Raw genomic sequence first — 20,407 nt, forward strand, 5'->3', positions numbered from 1 at the left:
ATAGAGTGTGTACCGAAGATTTACTCACTATTTTCCTGTACTTGTTTCGGCCTTTTCTCTTGAATAGCCTTGGGTCTTGAGCCGCTGTGGGAGATGACTCTCCTCTAAAGGCCAGTTCTCAGCCTTAAGGACACCTAGAAGGATAAACAGCCTTAAGGATATCTAGGTAGGTTAACTTGGGAATATGGAAGCTTGATTCAGAACAGACATGCCAGAATGCTCTCAGCATATTGGCCCTCTAAAGAGTTTCTGTACCTTGAGCCAGCTGAGACAGAGAGCAGCCTCTTGCAGCCACATTAGAGTATGTTGTCAGAATTTTCAAGGGCATGACAGAAGATATGGGCCTCATGTTCCTTGAATATAGGACAGTTCTGTTCTCTGGAAAGAATTTTAGCTTGATGAATTCCTTGTTTGAAATCCTGATAAGTAAATCTCTGTTAATGGAGTGATAGTATTGCTGCCTTTTATACATCCCTAGATTTTAATGAAGTCATTAAATTCATTTTTAAAAGAAGATAAAGCCAGATATCAACCTTGACCTTGAGCGTCTCATTGACAATCACTTTTCATATAATAGAAAACATAACTTTGAATGACAATTTTTGGTTAATTTTTCCATGGGGGAAAAAAATAAGTTAATCACTTTATGACTCAGTTCCCTCATCTATCAAATGAGCAAATTTGTTTAGACCTGCTAAGGTCCCTCACATTGCTAACATTTATAATTAATAAAATATAAACTATTATATAAATGTAGACTTCTATGGTGTTCACTGTTAGTAATAAGAAAGGAATTCCATGCATACATGTACCAGAAATTATATTGTATGTAACTTTGCAGAACTCAGACAATAGTAAGGTGTTTATTGCAGCAATGTTGTGAAGAATGGCAGCAGAGAAACTGCCATTGAAACAAGAACGGAAACAGGAACTGAATTACATACATAGATGAAATCTGTCAATTAATTCAGTTTCCATTTGATTAATTGTTATTCTTTTAATCTGGACTTCTCAACGACATAAAACAGTTTCAAAATTAGTATTTTATTAGATATTTTCCCGAGGCGTTGTTGACTTGTAGTCCATGGGATTCCATGGCCCCCCCCCCACCAGTTGTGTTTCTGTATAACCTTAGAAGTAGGCTTTAAAAAGGGATGATTTGTGAGGTCTCATAATGGGCCTTAAGGGCTCCATCCTGTGACTGTTCTTTTGTGAAAATATCTCAGAGAAATCCAATGGTCTCTCAGCTATTTTCTGATGCCAGTTCATCTGTCTTCCTAAAAGTGAAGTAGAATCTACACCGTTTCTCCAAGTTGCCTATATATACTAGGCACTCCAACTCTAGTTAGTATCGCATTCAAGTATTCACAAGGATTAAATATCTACTCTGTGCCAAGGATTATGCCAGGTCCTGGAAACACAAAGAAGCAATTAGAGAATTCACATGTAGACTCATTTACCCAAGGAGTAAAATTTTAATTTAAAATATTAGCTGGCATAATAGACCTTCAGTCCATATTGTTGAAAGAAAAAATAAAAAATAGCCTTTGGCACCTTTCTGAGTAGACCATAAGGAGTAAAGGATAGAAGGAAAACTAAATGCTTACATCAGAATGTAGTATAGTTTGATTATCACTCATTATTACTCTGGTATAACTCATTCTCAGAGCAGTTAAGCGTGGGGTTGCGATATTCTCATTCCAAACCAGCTTGGCCGCAACTTGCTTTCATATTAAGGGTCAACAAAGAAAACCCTGGAGATAGCCCAACTACCTGACAAGTTTCACATTAGGACAAGACCTATGCAACTAGCTGGTGCTCAGTCTTGGTTCACTGCACAGTGCTACAGATATGGAACCTTGAAAGCGAGACTCCAAGCAGGGTCACTTCCATATGGGTGCCAAGAAAGAGAAGGGGCCGAGGAGTGGAAGCTGGCAGCAGAATGAGAAATGCAGCAGTGAGCACATGCCAGTGATGAGATATTTGCCCTCTTCTGCTCTTCTAATAGTTACAACAGCAGTGGCAGAGACCCCTAATGGGTGCTAGAGAAAAGGGCAGGAAACTGGGCATAGAGGCTCTTGCTCCAGATTGAAAACAGTTTACTTCAAAGGGCAGGAAATGCAAAATTGCAGCATCTAGAAGCAGCTCACCATTTGAAGAAGGGAGAGAGATTGTACCTGTCTTCTCTATTTGCTTATTCAAAAATATACAAATCGCATTAAAATCCCAATTCATTGTCAGAATGTCAGCAAAACATAGAATTTGAGCGAGTCTCATAAAATAGCTCAATTGTTTCCATAAACATTTTGAATTTATTCCTAATAACACTAATAGACTAATACAGTATTTTCAGGATATGAATCTTATTCCCTAAGACCACATCTTTACATCTATACTGATATAATCATTCTAAGAACTATTGCAATCTTGACTTCCAAGCACAAGATTAAAGAAAGTCTACAGAGAGGGGTGAACAACAAAGATCCAAAAGTTTCTGACCAACACTTTGGTGATACATTAGCCCAACTTAGTTTGATCAAAAATTTCAACAAAAATAATTCATTCTTTACTGTCAATGTACAGTTTAAAAATTATGTTTCTGATTAAAAGCACTATATCTGGTTCTCTTATTCCAGCTCAGCAGCAAAAAAGCATAAAATAAGATTGTTTTTAGAGACGCAAAAGCATGTTCACAGAGTGTACTTTGGCCATTCTTGCCTTGCCTTTCGTGGAGGCATGTGTTTAGGTCAGTACCCCTGCATGACATCAGTACCCAGAAGATAAACACAGTCGTAAAAGGAGAAGTATCACTGCTCCTTGCCTGCTCACCAGAACATTCATTCAACCTATTAACATTTATTATACATCTTCTATGTGACAGAAATTGTACTGAATTCTGGGTTAATGAAAAAAAGATATAGCCCGTTTTCAAATAGTTCACAGTCTTTTGAAGGAAATGACAAGCTGACAGACTAGAAACATGTACAGTCCTGAGGATAAAGAGGGGTGGGTGAAGGTGGGGTCAGAAAAGTCTTCCTGACAGCTTTAGCTGAGTGTTGAAGGTTAAGTTCAAATTAGCCAGGTAAGGAACAGGAGTTAAGTGTTCCAGGCAGAGGGACTGGTATGTGCCAAGACTCAGAGGTGTGAGAAACTGCAGAGAGGGTGAGAGAGACGTCTTGTAGTCCGTACTAGGAAGTATGAGTCTTTAGCCAAAGGTAATGGAGAGCCACTTTAGGAAAGTAATAGTATCAGATTTGCGCTTTTGAGAAAGCTGTCTGGCAACTTGCATGGGATGCAATAAAGATACCACAGACTGGACACAATTAGAGGCTAGTGCAAGAATTCAAGCAAGGCACTGGGAAGGTCTGAATTTCTTCAAACCCTTATCACCATCATCATCGCTAATATTTGTGAGAGTTTACAACATGGTAAGCACTGTATGTACATTATCTCACTTGATCCACACAATAATAATAGTGCCATTTTTATGCCCATTTTACAGCTGGCAAAAGTAGGTAAGAGACTTGCCCTCACAAAGTAGTAATTAGAAAAGTCAAGACTGAAACCCAACAAGTTTGATATTAGCATCTCACGCTTAAAGATAATGCCACACTACTTCACGTGATTTACTGAATCTGAAGAGAAGTTGATCTACCACTTTCTGGATATAAAGCAATCAGGTGCTAGTGAGGCAGGGAGGAGACTAGGACCCCCTTAATAATCAGGCAGCCTCCAAAATGATGAGTCCTCCACCACTATGTGCTCAGCAGAGACAAAAGGGGACAAATATTTTAAAATATATAGTATAAGAACATGTTTTGTGACCAATAAATGAAGGTTAAAAACATCAAACTCTTAACTAGAAACCTACTATACGTTTTATCTGAAAGAAAAAAAAGTCAAAAGCAATCAGTTGCTCTCTTTAGTCATAGGCCTTTGAACTATGATTTTATTTTAATGCCCCAGATTTTGTTCCTAACAGTTGTATGGTTACATGATTCCAACTTGCTCCCTTTTGACTAATCCATTCTCTATGAAAAGAATGTTATATTCATATTACTGCACATATGTTACATTATCAAAATACTATTAAACTTAGTATTTCATTATTTTGAAAAAATATGGCAATAGCACTCTATCATAAAATGCATTTTATTTGAGGTGACAGTTTCCAGACCCACTCATCCAAACGAGAACTTCATTATTCCTGGCAAGGATCCCAGAGAGGATCTCCATAACTCAAAAACTTAAATATCACTTTTGTTCAGGACCAACTATTGTAATATTGCCAAAAATGCTTGAAATGCACATACCCCCAAATCAATCTTAGGAACAAGAGTGGATATAGCAGGTAAGAATCTAATCTCTAATTTCAAATATACTTAATATACAGAGATGTATCCCTAGATGCAGAGATAAGGCTTTGACCACAAACGAGATGCAGTATTTGTCAATATCCCAGTATACTTTGTCTACTTTTTATTGAACAGGAATTCCCTTTTTTCTGCATGTCAAATTAACCTGTTCCACATTTTCTAAAGTAAAGAACCTCAAACTATATTTAATGAAAATCCAAGAGCAGAGTAAATAATGCTTATTTCAGTCCTTACTAATTAAAAAACATTTTTAAATACTGAAGTACAAATAAAATCAATGCACTGAAAGTCTTGAATTATATTACTAACACAGATACTTCCTATTGCCGTCACTTAACTTCTGTTAGCCTTAACTTCGGTTGGTCTTAACCTCATGTTGTTGAAGTAATATTTAAGTTTTGGTTTTCAAATTATTTTGAAGCTGAATGGAGAAGTTATATGCCATGTGTTGGACTGTAAGCCTTCTGAGAGTAGGGACCACGTCCATTCACTACTTTTATGCCTAGCCCAATAATGCCCTCCACCTGAACATCACTCACTAAATACTGGTTAAATGAAAAAGTGAACGGAAGATTGAATGAAATAATGAAATAAAAAAGAATGTAAACAATATGCTGATGATTCAGGCAAAACTGTTCTTTTGTAAGAGAGAAAGGAAGATTCAAAAACCTGGGTTATTAAAATTAATTTTCCACTATAATTGAACTCATAGGATAATTTGACTTAAATCACAAGATAATTTCTCTCCAGTTAGACACAATAATCTGATATAGGCACAGTGCCAGCATTAACACTGGATCACTGTGATCCCTCAGAATTAGCACTGTTTTCTTAGACTTTGTGTTCTTTCCTATAAGATAAGATTATTTCTTACCACTGTTTAGCATTTATATTTATGTCTGTTCATATCCATTTCTCTAAGTAACCAATGTGATAAATGAAATGTCTCTATTTTGATCAAGATAATATAAAATTGAATTAAACTACATTTAGTCCCAATTTCTGATTAACAATTTCTTATCAGTACTATAGGTTTAAAAATACTTGCTAAATTAGCATGAGACCTATCTTCTTACATGTTTATTTTCTTGTCATTTAAAAAGATAACTCTTTTTCTGACTTAAAAAATGTGAAATAAAAAATGCATGTTTATCTTGTAATCTAGACCATAAATCTGTGGTATTTTTATTTCAACTTTATAATCAACATATTTTCTTATCTTAAAAAAGAAAGAAAAATAAAATTAATCACAAGGAAAATGGGGAATAAATATTGTTAAAAACACAAAATAGTACTATATGGGAACATAGGTCAGGGAATGAACTAAGATCTACTTAGAATTAAAAATTAAACTATCTTTTCCTGACATGATTCCAGGAACTTTATGAAATATTTGTCCCTATTATTAACTCTTGTAACTTTCATGGTTGTATGGTTTTTAATTATTTCACAGCATGGCATGAACTGAATTCTCTAGAGGCAAATACTCATGAGTCCATCACCCAGCATTTACTTGGAAGAAATAAGTGAAAAGAGCATTTTAGTACAACATTTCATGTAAGTAAATGTCTTGGGTATTTTCATAAACTCCAAAGATTCAAGTTAAAAAAAAAAATGACATTCTCATTTTTGCTCAAGTATTTTTTGATCACCTCCTGCAATTTGACTCAAACTTCACATTCATTTTTGTATTAGAATCCTTAGTATGCAAAGTTCAACATATTACTTCATTGTCCTTGAATCACAGAAAAATTTTTTAGGATTCAATACAACAAAGTTTAACTTACCTTAAAAGAGACTGGTTTTCATGACCTCTTGTTAAGACAACCTAGGTTCTCTGGCCAAAAGCAATACAGAGACTGCCCTGTCTTCTCTTCTCTCAGACCCAGTGGGTTGATGGTTCCCTCTCTGTCTGTGATAAGCACTGCGGAAGACTCTCAGAGTTTGTCCTCACTCCTGATGCCACACACCTTTTCTTGGCACTTCATCTGGTCCCAAGGGAAAATTCCTGCGGAAATTTTCTTCTCCATAATCTCTTGACAGATGGCTCTGCTGGCAAGAGCCTCAACTCTTAGGAGCACTCTAATAGGCTTTTATTCTCCTGCATTGCCTCCTCACAGGTTTTATTTTTTTAATTGCACATTGGTTAATGCCTCAATGTCCTGACAGGCCACAGCATCATTGCCCCCTTGGAGTACTCCCAGCTAATCTGCTTTTCTGTTTTTCATTTCAGTAAATTTGCAAAGCTAGCTTCCTTCTAATGTTCCATTATTTTTCTGCTCCTATACACAGAGGCAGTTGGGAAAAAAAGGCTCAAGTATTTACTTTAAAGCACAAACTGAATAAATATTGAACTGTTCAGATACAAATAAAGTAATTTTGTACGGGCATTGATAAAGTTGTAAACCAGAAGAAACAAAATCTTACAAATACCAGTTTCCTTCACATTTCATGCTTTCCTCTGACAAATGCCTTTCTTATGCACTTTGGTTTCTCTCCCTCTCTCTCTCTCCCACCCTCATCTTTTTGGGGAAATAAAAAGGAAACATACCCTGAAATTAGAGTTTCAATTGTCATCTAGATGATTTACTTAAGATAGTAAAAAGAACACTCAATTCTTTCAACCTTATCCTTAAATGTGGTGAAAATAGGGATGATTCAAATATGGACAGCAAACTGAAATGCCTATAAATTTAGGCAAGATATTTCAGCCAAGTATGAAGTGTGGAGTGGTGGGACATGGCAAGCTGGATCACATGTACCATTTTCAGAGGATAGCGGCTGCTCGTCTCCAGTCCGTCACCGTCTGGTAGGAACTCAGACTCTGCATTGTGAGAGCTACCTGTTTTTCAACAAAACTCCCATATCTGACTTTTTATATGTGAAAAATCTCATGCTTTTTAAATCTTAGCAGAAACTATGGCAACTAGCCCAACACCTGTGGCCCAGCCTCAGCCTGATTTTGACCTAGAGCATACTGAAATGAAACTAATGCCATCACAAAAGGACTGCCCCTTATTAGTTATGAGCTCTTTTCTCATATGTGAAATGATGATAAAAAATGTAGACTAGTTAAAACAAGTAAAAAAAACACATAATAATCCTTATTAAAGAAGTTAGGAATCCTTATCAAAGAAGTTAGGAAGGGCATTAGCCCAAGAACAGGTAAATGGTGTGGGCAAAGTGGAGCTCAAATATGGAGAAGGGCCAGGTTTATTAAAAATAATAATTAAAAAGCAATTTAATGTCATAAATTTTATTTTATTTTATTTGGATTTCTCTCTACCTAACAATAATCTAGGTAATAATTATTAGCTTTTTCCTAATTTCACAACTCATGCTAAATGCAGAAAAGAAACTTTTTAAAATTCTAATTCCATTACTAGTAAAATATTATAGTCTTCTTGAATGTGTCTATATATGTACACATATTTATATATAATTTTACACTTATATTTTATATTATATACATATATACTGACCTTTCTTTATAAAAGTATACTGTATAATATTGTAACATATTATTTAACATTATTTAACATACTAATAATATACTAATATATTAGTAGTCTGCTTTTTTTGCTCAAGACTAAATAGTATTGTTTTCCCTATTTCAATAAATAATCTTCCCACAATGTGATATTTAAATGGTATCCCATTGTTTAGATGTAACATAGTATCCCATTGTTTAGATGTAACATCATTTATCTGGCCAATCCCCTATCACCAGGTAAATTTTTTCAATTTTTTTTTTTTTTTTTTTTTTTTTACAATAAAGTGTCTATAATTAACAACTGTTCGCTTATCTCTGTGCACATCTATTATATCTTATCGTGTCAAAATATATGCATATTTTCCTTCCAAAAGATTGTGCCAATTTACAGTCCTATAACTGTGATAAGTGAATTCATTTCCCTGCATTCTCAACAAAATTGGATATAATCCCCCTAATTACTTTAGGTGGAAAATAGATTGTGCAGTATTTTAAACCTTATAAAAAATCTTTTTCACATATACCAGCTGAATTACTATTTTCCTTAATGTTTTTTCTCTTGACTGACTGGCAGGACAGGTTTATCTAGCACTTCTTGGATCCAGCAAACTCTAACAAGGGGCAATGGGAACCATCCAGAGATGGATCTGTGGTCTGTCAGCTAAAGTGACTGCACCCCTGCCAGCAGCAATGGGCCTTTCTCTCTCTTTGGGTCCCTGATAACCCAGCACTAATCAGACACTTCACACATTGGTACTTGGGATGGTGAATTTTATGTCAACCTGACTGGGCCACAGGGTGCCCAGATATTTGATTTAACATTATTTCTGGGTTTGTCTTTGATGGTGTGTTCAGAAGAGACTAGAATTTGAATCAATTGTCTGGGTTAAGCAGATTGCCCTCCCCAGTGTGGGTAGGTGTCAGCCAATCCATTAAGCTCCTGAATAGAACAAAAAGGCAGAGGAAGGGAGAAGTTGTTCTCTGCCTGACTGTTGAGCTGGGACATTGGTCTTCTCCTGCTTTGGGACTGGCACTTACACCATCAGTGCTCCAGTTCTCAGGCCTTCAGGCTTGGGCTGGAACTATACCATTGGCTTTCCTGGGTCTCCAGCTTGCGGGTGGCAGACTGTGGGACTTCTCAGCCTCCTTTAACATGAGCTAATTCTTCATGATAAATAAATCTCTCTCTCAATAGATAGATAGATACATATCATGTTAGTTATATAGATATAGATAAAACCTGACTAATACCCAGACTGACACAGTATTGATTAAGATAATCAAAAAGTGGGGAAATTTGTCAGCTGGTAAGCTCTTTTCAATAAGTAGACTTTAAAAATCAATGACTCATTGTAGCATACACATAACTGGGAAGAGAAATGTGATATCAAGACTAGTGGCCATTGCAGCCTTGTTCAGCAGTATAAGTAATACATATTCTGTACAAAATATTCTAGATACTCTGGACAGAACCATCCTTCTATAGGGTATGGTTTTGGAAGGAGCTACTTGGCTCAGTAGTTGCCATATGCAGGGTCCTTTGTAACTGTTCTCAGAAGCTAATCAATCTCTTCTTTGAGAAGACTCGATCTCCCCTCTGAGAAGTGATTCCTCTCAACGGACCCAGAATCACTGAGTGACTTTGGACAAATAACCTCCTGTACTTCAGTTTCCAATCTGTAAGATGAGAATGATAATTGTAGTACCTATCTCATACTTGGTATCATAAAGATTAAATATAAATTGCTTAGATGACTGCCTGATATAGATAAGATATAATTTTTTTTTTACTGTTATCAACTGTACTTTCTATAAGTTTCTCTAGTTTCACAAACCTGAGTATATTATAATTTATCTTTGATGTAACCCCAAAAGTGAATTTTTTGAGATCAAGATCTGTTTTCCTTTACTATCACAAAAATGAACACATTGTCTAGAAAATACAAGGCCCTGAATAAATATTTCTTTAATGGTGGATGGGTAAGTAGATGGCCAAATCTTTATGCTGAATCTTTCCTGTTGTAATTCCCCTTTCTGGTTTCTAGTTCTAGTTCTTAGTTTCACTCTTTAGTTGTATAGTCTTTAATAAACACATACACTCCAGTTAAACTGGAACCAAAAAGGATTACACCTAAAGTCAATCAAAATATACTGAACCCTAACCTTAAACAAGGCTCTCATTGTCTTATGGCTGTTTCCCTCATTAATGGCATGTCTGTCATAGAGGACCTATAGCATGACAACTGATACTATAATTAGAACAGGCAAAATATTAGTCTTCACCTTAAGGGGAATATATTTAGTTTTGTATGAAAGATCATGATTTAGCTTCTAAATAAGAGCATTATCAAAATGTGATCATTAGGGATGAAAGCTGCTGTCTGTAGAACAGGTCATCAGTGTGGATGTTGAACCACGTGACCTAAACAATTTAGCTTTTGTGCTTCAGAGAACTGTGGACACACAAAAAGCTAACAGAATTCTGGTGTGTGATCCAGATTATTTGCTTAGTGGTTTTTAAGGTTTAAGAAGAAATTATCTTTTCTTGTTTCTTTCTTTGAGGTAAAGCCTGTTTATACCACATATTAATCGTTCTGACTTACTACATAGGTGTCATTCATGTAAAAAAAAAATAGCTCATTTTGCATGGTTCCAGAAATGACAAACTATCTCAAAAATAAATTTCCGCAAAATTCAACCCATTTTCAATTGAAATAAACATTAAAAATTATGTCTTCCACATGAGGCAGAGAGATTTCTGAACCCTCAACACAAGAAAGCTATGGTGATGTTTCAGAATATAATTTAATGCTACATATAGAGAAAAAAGCATAGTTATCATATGCTTTTGTATTCAAATCAAGGGAGAAAAAAAGATTTCAGTCAGATAGTCTTTAAACAGAGTGTTGGAAACCTGTGGAAAGATGTGAATAAATGATTATTTGGGGTGGTTTTTATGCCCTTGAATTTGGTCATACTGTGTCTTTTCCTATACATCCTAAAAGATGAGTTAATTTTTATTCAATCCTCTATTAAATGCCAGGCAGAAGAACTTTTCTTGTTGGTATTTAAATAGAATTAAAGAATGTTAGATCTTAAAAGAAACTTAGAGCTCATCTTATGCAATTCCCTTCTTTTTACCCGTAAAAACAGGAGGGTGAAAATCAAAGTTATTAAGTGATTTTCCCAAAAATACATTTAATAACTGGTACAACCAAAACAATCCCAAGTTTAATGCATTTTGAAATATAAGAAGACTTCCTTCTGTAGACAAAGATAGGCTTTGATTCCCATAGAGTTGCAAACCTCAATTTTAAAAGATCTAAACTTGACCAGGACACATTTCACTAGGAACCACCATGAAAAATCACACGCCATCCCAATTCTATGGGTGCACCTGTCACATTGTATAAATTGGAAAGGGATGACTGTAACTGAAACTGTGAGCACACTCTCACCCAAGATTGACATGTATCTGCTTAGTAAAGTATTAACATAATTCCTTACTAGCTCAAGTACCCCACATGCACCCCCTGGTGCCATTTGTTGGGACTCTCGTCTCCCAATAATTCAGCAACCAAGGTGTAAGTACCAGCATGTCAGGAGTCTCCAAGACCCAACTCCTTCTTGAGACTGGCTTCCATTCTGATCATTGATGTTCATGGTTGTTAAATATATTAATATTATTCCTGGATCCACTTTCTCCCTTTTCCTTCTGTAAATGTTAAAGGGCAGCATTTGATTCAACTACCCTGATACATCCTTATTTATCTGAAGATAAACTAGGCATAATGAATAAGGGTTATTCAGTGAATTAATAAGAATCAGATTTTTAAATATCTAATGGTTCCATTGAAAACTCAGCTAGAGGGCTTCCCTGGTGGCGTAGTGGTTAAGAACACGCCTGCCAATACAGGGGATGTGGGTTTGAGCCCCAGACCGAGAAGATCCCACATGCCGCAGAGCAACTAAGCCCATGCAGCACAACTATTGAGCCCGTGTGCTGCAACTACTGAAGCCCACATGCCTAGAGCCTGTGCTCCGCAACAAGAGAAGCCACCACAATGAGAAGCCCTGCTCACCGCAACTAGAGAAAGCCCACGCAGCAACGAAGACCCAACGCAGCCAAAAATTAATAAATTTTTTTAAAAAAAGAAAGAAAATTCAACTAGAGTGCTGCTCTGAAAAAGTCTAAGATAACTGTCTAAAGATTAGAAGATACTTCTGTTTAGAATCACCATTCAAACCATATAGTCTCAGGTTTTACCCCAAATCACTGTCTTGTGGGCATAACTTTGTGTCCTTAACTAGTGATATCAATATAAATGATCCCTGCTTCAAGCCAGGAGCATGGTGGACAAGTTAGACTCTTGCTAAGCCTTGGAGGATTTTAACTCCTGCCTCCAAAACTACCCCTAAACCTTGTGAAAACTGGCCCATCAAGTTGACGAAACATGTAGTCTAAAAAGCAGTGAAAAGTAGTCAACAAACCCCCTCCCCCTGAAAAAAAAAGAAAGCTAACAGTGGAACCAAGTCAGTGGTTGAGATTAGATAGAAAGAGGAAATTAGAACTATAATAAAATATGACATAAAAGGCAAAGCAGCACAGCATAAATAAAATAGTACATTACAGGAAGGGATCCAAACCAATACAAACAACTGCAAAGGGCCTTACTGGCAGACTTTCAGACAGAGAATTTGAGGAGGACAGAAACATTTAATTGTTGAGTAATACTTCTTAAATGATGTTTTACCTCAAGGAAATCATATCAGTGAAGAATGTGAAAACGGTTGGGCAGCTGCGTCCACCCCTTCTAACCAGAGCCCAGCTGCAGGAAGAAAAGCCAGAAACAGAGAGGAGACAAAGAATAATGAATGAGAGGATGAAATCCAGAAAGAAAGAGAAATTAAAATGAGACAGTGAAAAATTAAGCTGCAACTCAGAAAGGCTAGAAAAAAAAAAAAGCTTTAAACAAACTGTAGGAAATGTAATTTAAAATGTTTTTAAACTCAACTATAGAAAACAAATCTTTCCGAGACTAATTTGTAAGGCTGGCAGACCCTTGAAATTCTTGTCCCAGTGGTGGAATGACTGGAAGACTGTACTATGCACTCACAGTATAGGCCCCCTGGGTTGCCAAGAGCTATTTATAAAGTGGGCATAATTGAGAAAATGGGTGTATGTTTGGCTATTTTTCTCTAATATCTGACAAAACAAAGTACAAAGCCTCTATAGTTCTCTGATACAGAAAATATATGATTTGTATCTTAGCAAAGTATATTGGAAGCTTTGTATTGAAATTATTATAGTAGTCCAGGGCCTTACAAATTTTACAGTAAACAGACATACGAGAGGCAATTCAGCTCGGTGGTGGGCTCAGCTCTCAAACCAGCTGTATTTGAAACCCATTTCTAGCTTTGTGTCCTTAATCCCTTAAATTCCTTAAACCCTTCGAATTTCAGGTTACTCATAACTAAAATGAGAACAATAATGATATCTAACTCATAGGGTTTTGTGAGGACTTCGTAAAACCCTTAGTAGAATGCTTGCCAAGCACTCAATAAATGGTAACTCTCATTATTCTGTGTATCATGGGTGCCTTCTCTGGTACCCTCCAAAAAGGTCTGCTTTGATTTCTTTAATATTTAGTGCCTGTTGTTAATACATATGTTCAATAAGGCAGTAACTATTAGATACTAAGATCATGTCTATAACGAGTCAATAGATAAATGTATGTTGAGCATTCTCCCTGGGCTCAGCACTGCAGTGGGTAATGCAAAAGATACAGACCCTGCCCAAAAGGTGCTTATAGGTGAAACAACCTGCTACCAATTCCAGAGAGCACATCTTTGTGTTAAAGTGGGTAATATATAAATCTAAATTCAACAGGTGTTAGAATTCAAGGTAAATCAGTGAGAACTGGGAGAGTCAGAGAAAGCTTTAGGGAGGAAGTAACAAATAAAGTAAGCCTTGGAGGATGTGCATGATCAAGACAAGCATAGAGAAAAAAAAAAGAAAAGAAAATGTGCTCCCTACTAAAGGAAATGATGCCAGCAGGATTATGGGTGAATATGGAGGACAGCTGAGCCTGGCTTCCTGGCTTGACTAAAGTGAATGGAGCTTTTTAGAGAAAAAAAATGGGCAATGGGGTTTTTTTTGGAGCGCTGGAGTAGACCGTGGAGGGCTTTAAGAGCCAGAGGAGTTTTTAGTTGAAATGATAGGAGATAAGGATTGTGTGTTATGAAGCGAGGTGATAAAAACAGTGTTTCATAAAGACTGGCCTTATTAAGGGATGCAGGGAGATCAAAATCAGGACAGAGTACTATGGCAGCTGGGAGGATATTGCAGTTACCTAGGTGTGGAAAGAGGGATGGGGAAAGAGAAATGGAGGTTTTATTGTGAGTGAAATGGCAGTCACTGGAGGGTTTTGAGCAAGGAAGTGACATTATCCTATTTATCTTTTATTATCTCTCTGACTGTTCAGTTGAGAATACTTTGAGAGGGTCAAGAGGGGGAACTGGGAGACCTGGTAGGACCCCATTTAAATAGTTTAGGAAAAAGTGATGGTGGCTTGGATCTCATGTGAGTGGAAGGGGTGAGAAGTAGTTAGAATAAATATATTGTGAACTGGCTTCACAGGCAGGCATCTTAGGCAGTCTCATGGAACTCCACCCTTGGTTTAATGCTCTGCTGTCATAGTCTTGAAATTCTTAATTGAATAAATGGTCTCACATTATTTATTTTACACTAGAGCCTCACAAATTATGTAGGCAGCCCTGATTGTGAATGTAAATATCAATATATCAGGATTTATTAATGCATTGGAGTTGGGGCTATGAGAGAAAAGAAAAGTCAATGATTACTCTGGGGTGTTTGGCTTGAATAGTTAGAAAAATGGATTTAGTGAGATGCAAAAGACTGTGGAAGACAGAATTACGGGGAAAGGGTCAGAGGCTCAGTTCTGAACATATAAAGTTTGAGATGTTTACTAAGCATCCAAGTAGAGATGTCTGGAGTTCAAAGAAGGGTTTCAGGCTGGATATATAGGTCTAGAGTAACCAACATTTGCATAATATTTGAAGCCATAAAACTGAAAGCGAACACCTTCGTTCGTATGGGGTATAAACATAAAGAGAAGTCTAAGCACTGAGCCACAAGGCAGTCCCACCTGTTGACGGAGGTGATGGGGCGCCAGCAAAGGTGACAGTGCAGGATCAGCCAGAAAAATACCAGACATTCAGAAGAGTGTGTTGCACCGGAAACCAAAGAAAGAAAATGTGTCAAGAAAACGCTGATGATAATTCAAGTAAAATGAGAGTTGGGATTTGAGTACTGAGTTTAATATGGAGGTTATCAGTGATAAGAGCTGTTTCCGTGGAAAGGTGGAGGCAAAGGCCTGGTTAGATTTGATTCAGGAGAGCAAGAGAGGAGAGAACTAGGAAACTACGGGTATAAACTACTCTTTGAAGAATTTTGCTGTAAGGGGTGGAAGAGAAAGGGATAGTAGCTGGAAGGAAAGCATTGGTACCATTGAGAGGGCAGGCAGGCTGGATGTTTTAGGGTCGAACATGAAATGTGATTTTAGATTAACAGCTTGATTTTAGGTACATAGAGTTAGAGATTGTGATGGGTCAAATGGAAATGGCTAGCAGGCAGCTAGAACGATAAGAATAGATGTGTGAGAAGACAATTGAAATTATCCACAGTTTAGACTTTATTCACACAGAGGTGCAATATGGGGCTGTAAAAATGAATTGGCCTGGAATAAAAGTGTACAGAGAACAATAGAGGATTGAAGAAACTAATATTCTGAGTAAAGTAATAAAACAAAATCAAGAGCACTGGGCCACATTCCCAACTTTTAACTCCATTTAGGTGTAGCTGTATTTTCATTGGCAAATTAAGGTAATTATCTGCATAATTAAATATCCACACAAAAGCATTAGTCCAAATTAGCTGGATATTCTACATGAAAAGAGGATCTATTATTTGAGAAAGTTTATTATTGGATTCATTTTTTTTCCTGCTTTTCTCAGTCTACACAGACTGAAACATTATTTAGAAATAAACTAGAAATTACTACCTGCTAGCTGACAAAGAGGACCTTAGCTTCTACTAGGATTTTCACGACCCTAAAATTGAGATTTTTAAAGAATAAGATAAAGGCATAAACAAGACCACATAATTTAGGCTAAGGCATACTATTTGTCAAAATGTATGTTACTATCAATGAAGGAAACTGAACAGCAATGATTGCTCTTCACCGAGGATTCAGCAAAATCCTCACAGACCTGGCCTACTGTGACCTGTAACCTTTAAGGCAAAATCAAAGGAGAAAGAGCTTTCTGAGCAAAAACTTGACACACACACACACACACACACACACACGAAAATCAAGGCCAAACAGCCCTGGAAGTGGAAGGGATATTTGGGCCTTTTTCATAGCAGGAGGCAAGTCAACACCGTCACTCACTAAAACGACACTGGTCGCAGCCAGCTCAGACCTTAGCAGGCACACACTGCTCAGAGCAAACAGAACAGTTCAGACTGGGGGGCTTCAGATGCTCCTGTTTTCCAAGACGATCCCGCTGACAATGATTATTGTCTAAGGACTGTAATCTAAGAAGCATTATATAGAAACATAAGAAATGTCACATTGGAACTGACAAACGAGCCTTATTATGGCTCTGACAGTGGCACCAAGGGACATTTCGTGGCAGAGCGTGAATGTTACTCTAGCAACCAAAAGAATATTACTAGTTTCTCACTTCAAAAAGTTCTCCTCCCACTTTTTGAGGCACTTCAATAAAGAGCTCAAGAAGGGGACCTGGGAATGCAGCCAGAAGAATACACTTGGCCTAACCCTGCTTCCTCTGGGCCCCAGAAGGTGGCAATGATAACAGCTTCACTTCAGAGCCTGGGGCAGTGCCTTGGGAGACAGAGAACCTTCACCAGGGAGACCAGCATATCCATGTGGTTCCAGGCACACAGACAGTGTTCTCTGGAATGTCATCATCTAAGCATAGGCAGCAGGTATAGTTTCTTGGGTAGCCAAGACGATTCCCCAAACTTGTATTTCTGGTCATCTCTCTGACCTTGGCCTGGGCATTCACAACACCTGCATCCAGACTTTCTCAACCAAGTTCCTCATCTGAGCCAGACAACTCTGAAAATAACTCAGGCAACAAAATGAGCACCTTTCCGGAAGCAAAAAAGACAAATTCATTCATTACATACAATGGATGCCTTAGGGTTTAGGGCTCCTCCTGAGAAAACTGGCTGGATTGGGATTAGGAGCGAGGGATAAATCCCAGAAATTTTAATAACGGATGTTGGGAGACAGAAGCTCTTTCCACTGTGTTAGGTGGGAAAGAGGAAGCCTGGAACCAGTGGTGAGCTTGTTCCTTAGCCACACGGAGGGTTTCTGTCTGCACAGGAGAGAATGCGACCGCTTTATAAGGAGCAGAACCGGACAGAGTGAGAGCTGAAGCCAGAGAGCGAGAGACACCCTGATAACACTGTGTGAGTCTCTGAGTCCTCGGAATCCATATCCACCCATGAGTTAACTGGTCACGTGAGCCTGTGGATTGTATTTTTCTTAAAATCACTTTGCAATGATTTCTATCAAATACATATAAAGAGTTCTGAATAATATCAGAGGAATATATAATTACAGTAAATAAACATACAGAAACAAATTTAACCTTTAAATATTAAAATCATCAGGTAAAAACAAAAATGCACTTTTTCTTAGTCTAATTTCACTTTCATTAATAACAGCTATAATATTTTGTGTACCTAACATGTACAGACATTGTGGCAATCCTAGGAAGTAGGAATTATATCCATTTAGGTTCAGAGAGATTATTTATATAAAATTACAATTCTATCAGATACTAAACAGAGGTGAGATTTGGCTCTAATTTTATCTGAAATCTAGACATTTAATCACTAACTTATATTACCAGGCCAATAAGTACTAAAACTAAGTACGTGCGTCATGGTAGCTATTGGCCTTCTATCTGCTTGGCAAGTTTTCTCATCTCCCTTCTAATAACAGAAGAGAAAATAGCACCCAATTTAGTAAATATGAAGATTAGATCTAGAAATAAGTATAACATCTTAAATTGTTGTAAATGCTATAAATTAGTACAAACATTTTAGATCATATCAGGAGCTATAAAAATTTGGCTAAAACCCTGTAATTCTACTTATTTCCTCAAAGGAAATCAAAATATAAAGTAACCCAAGGCATAGGGATGTTTATTACAAAATTGTTCTATAATTAAAAGTAATAATAAATGTCTATGATAATGGATTAAGCAATTTACATAAATTATAGACATACTTATGTGTTTATCATATAATGTGTCATGTAGTGGTATGAAAGTACCTATGTTATAATGAGTGAAAATAGGATACAAAATTTTTATACAAAATGTAAAAATTTTAAATATTCATAAAAATAAAGACTAAATGAATGCCAAAATCTAAGGGTGCTATTTCTAGGATGTTATGATTATAGGGGTTTTATGGTAGAGCAGAGTTATGATAACTTATAAGAGCATCATTGTTATTTTAGAAGACTCCAGTTTACGTTAATTTTAGGTTTATTTTTCTTATTTGCATTAAAAGCATTTTCCCTTTTCTCAAAATGTTTCTAAAAATAACTCATAACCATTTATATTTGTAAATTATAATATTGGCTCTAAAATGCCATGAATACCACCACCAGATTGGGAGCTCCTTAAAGGAACAAAAACATTACGACAACTCAGTAAATACTTTGGAAATGAATTACTGTTCAATCCAAAAATATATCTATTATGAAATTCAATGGAAATAAAACTCAGATAGCTACAGGAAGTAGAATGGGGTGGGGGGGAGAACATATTAAGCTATTTTCTTTGAAACTTCACTCAGTTAAGTGCATAATTAGATGGGGGGGATGGTTTAAAAGTAGGATATACCTCAAACAGCTCTACTTTTCCAGAGTAGTCTTTTAATATTTCATTCATCAGAAATTTATTAATCAGAGGACCATATTGTCCTGAGACCCTTGTGAAAATTAAAGGAGGTGTCAATAATTAATGCTGAGACCATGGGTGTAAACCAGGACCCTATTTATCAAGCATTTTTTGGTGCAGAAACTGAGGTAGGCACTGTGAAAGTAATTAAGACATGGATCCATCCCCAAAAGGTGGTTGTTATTATTTTCATAAATATATTTTGTATTATAAAACTACTTTCACAAATCATGTAATATTCTTCCTCTACTTAAGGCATATTACGTAACTGAAACAGAGCAGAACCCTGCGGTCCTTCCCCCCCGCCCCCCCCCCCCCCCCGCCCATGTCCTCTGCCTGCCTTTTGTCTGTGGAAAAAGTTTAGCCAAAGCTTAATCAGAGAAGTGAGAAAATTCAGGAACAAAGGAAAACAGTCCAATAAGACTAAATAATAGTTTAGTCATTAAGCATAGTCAAGGACCTTTAGTTTCTCTTCAAGGGCTATAGATAATATTCTAAGCCATGTCCTGTGAGCTGTTTATAGATACTGAAACCCCCAACAGGTGGAAGACACAATTCCGAGAACTGGCCTCAAAGAAATGGAAACAAACCAACCCTGGAACTCAAGACTAGCTATACTTAAATCAAGATGACACTGATCAGACCACTGCATGACCAATTTCAAGATGACTGTCAGAGCTGACTGTGCTGTTTCTGCATGTAGCGCCCTCCTTCCATCTATAAAAGCTCTTGCCCGCTGATTGTCAGGCGGGGAGTCGGCCTTTGGACAGGAGTCTGCTCTCTCTCCCCAACCCGGCTGCTGGCATCCGAAATAAAGCAAACTTTCCTCTCCACCAACCTTGCCTCAAAAGATTGTAGTAGTAGTACCAAAACTACTCTATGCCTATGAGCCTTCTAGAAACTGGGATACAGCAATAAAAGAAAACCCCTGTTCATTCCTAAATTCTAGGGGGAAATGGTAACAAAGGAACAAACAAAAATCAAGTAAAATCTATTGTACGTTACAAAACAAAAAGTGGTAAGGAAAAGCAAAAGGCCTGAAGAGTATAGCAGATGGATGGTGGGGATGGGAGGAACAGATTTTGATAACGTAAACAAGAGAAAACTCCCTAAGAAAAGGATATTTGATAAGGGACCTGAAGAAAGTGAGGAATAAGCTGTGAGTATACGGGGGGAAAGCATTCTAAGCAAAGGGAAGATCAAATGCAGAAACCTTGAGGCAGCAGGCTACGAAGAACACTGAAAAAGCCAATGTGAGTGAAGTGATCAATGGGGGCAGTGAAATCAGAGGGATAACCAAGTATCAGATCATGGAGACTTTGATGTAGTACTAAAATTTATGGAATTCAAATTTATCTATAGATATGATTTTTATATATGTCCATTATACCCCAATTTGGCATTCATCTTCCCAGACTTGTGTTCTAATACTGTTGGATTGTCCTAATAATACCCTTGATTAATTTCCAATTTCAGAAATTTTATTCTATTTTGGATTTCCACAACCAAA

General features: G+C 36.9%; 1 protein-coding gene and 1 long non-coding RNA gene across 5 annotated transcripts in view; one reads left to right on the top strand and one right to left on the bottom strand.

The window, feature by feature from the left end:
• The window catches only part of LOC309622591, a 22,348-nt gene extending 12,558 nt beyond the window's left edge, over window positions 1–9,790 (top strand). The window contains exon 2 of the long non-coding RNA XR_014241008.1: window positions 5–9,790. This is a non-coding gene — a long non-coding RNA (uncharacterized lncRNA). The remainder of the gene's footprint in view (window positions 1–4) is intronic.
• The window catches only part of LOC309622492 (uncharacterized protein), a 639,059-nt gene that overhangs the window by 602,123 nt on the left and 16,529 nt on the right, over window positions 1–20,407 (bottom strand). Inside the window, exons 1-2 of one of the 4 annotated variants that reach the window (XR_014240906.1) lie at window positions 6,164–19,195; window positions 29–134 (exon numbers count right to left, since the gene is read on the bottom strand). The exons of 2 other annotated variants lie outside the window; for them this stretch is intronic. The gene's annotated coding sequence lies outside the window, so the exon portion shown is untranslated. Of the gene's footprint in view, window positions 1–28; window positions 135–6,163; window positions 19,196–20,407 lie in introns of those variants that run through there. One more of the 4 variants, XR_014240905.1, reaches the window with a different exon arrangement.

This window comes from Balaenoptera borealis (assembly GCF_965194805.1).
Source record: "Balaenoptera borealis genome assembly, chromosome: 2".
Classification (NCBI taxonomy): Eukaryota; Metazoa; Chordata; class Mammalia; order Artiodactyla; family Balaenopteridae; genus Balaenoptera; species Balaenoptera borealis.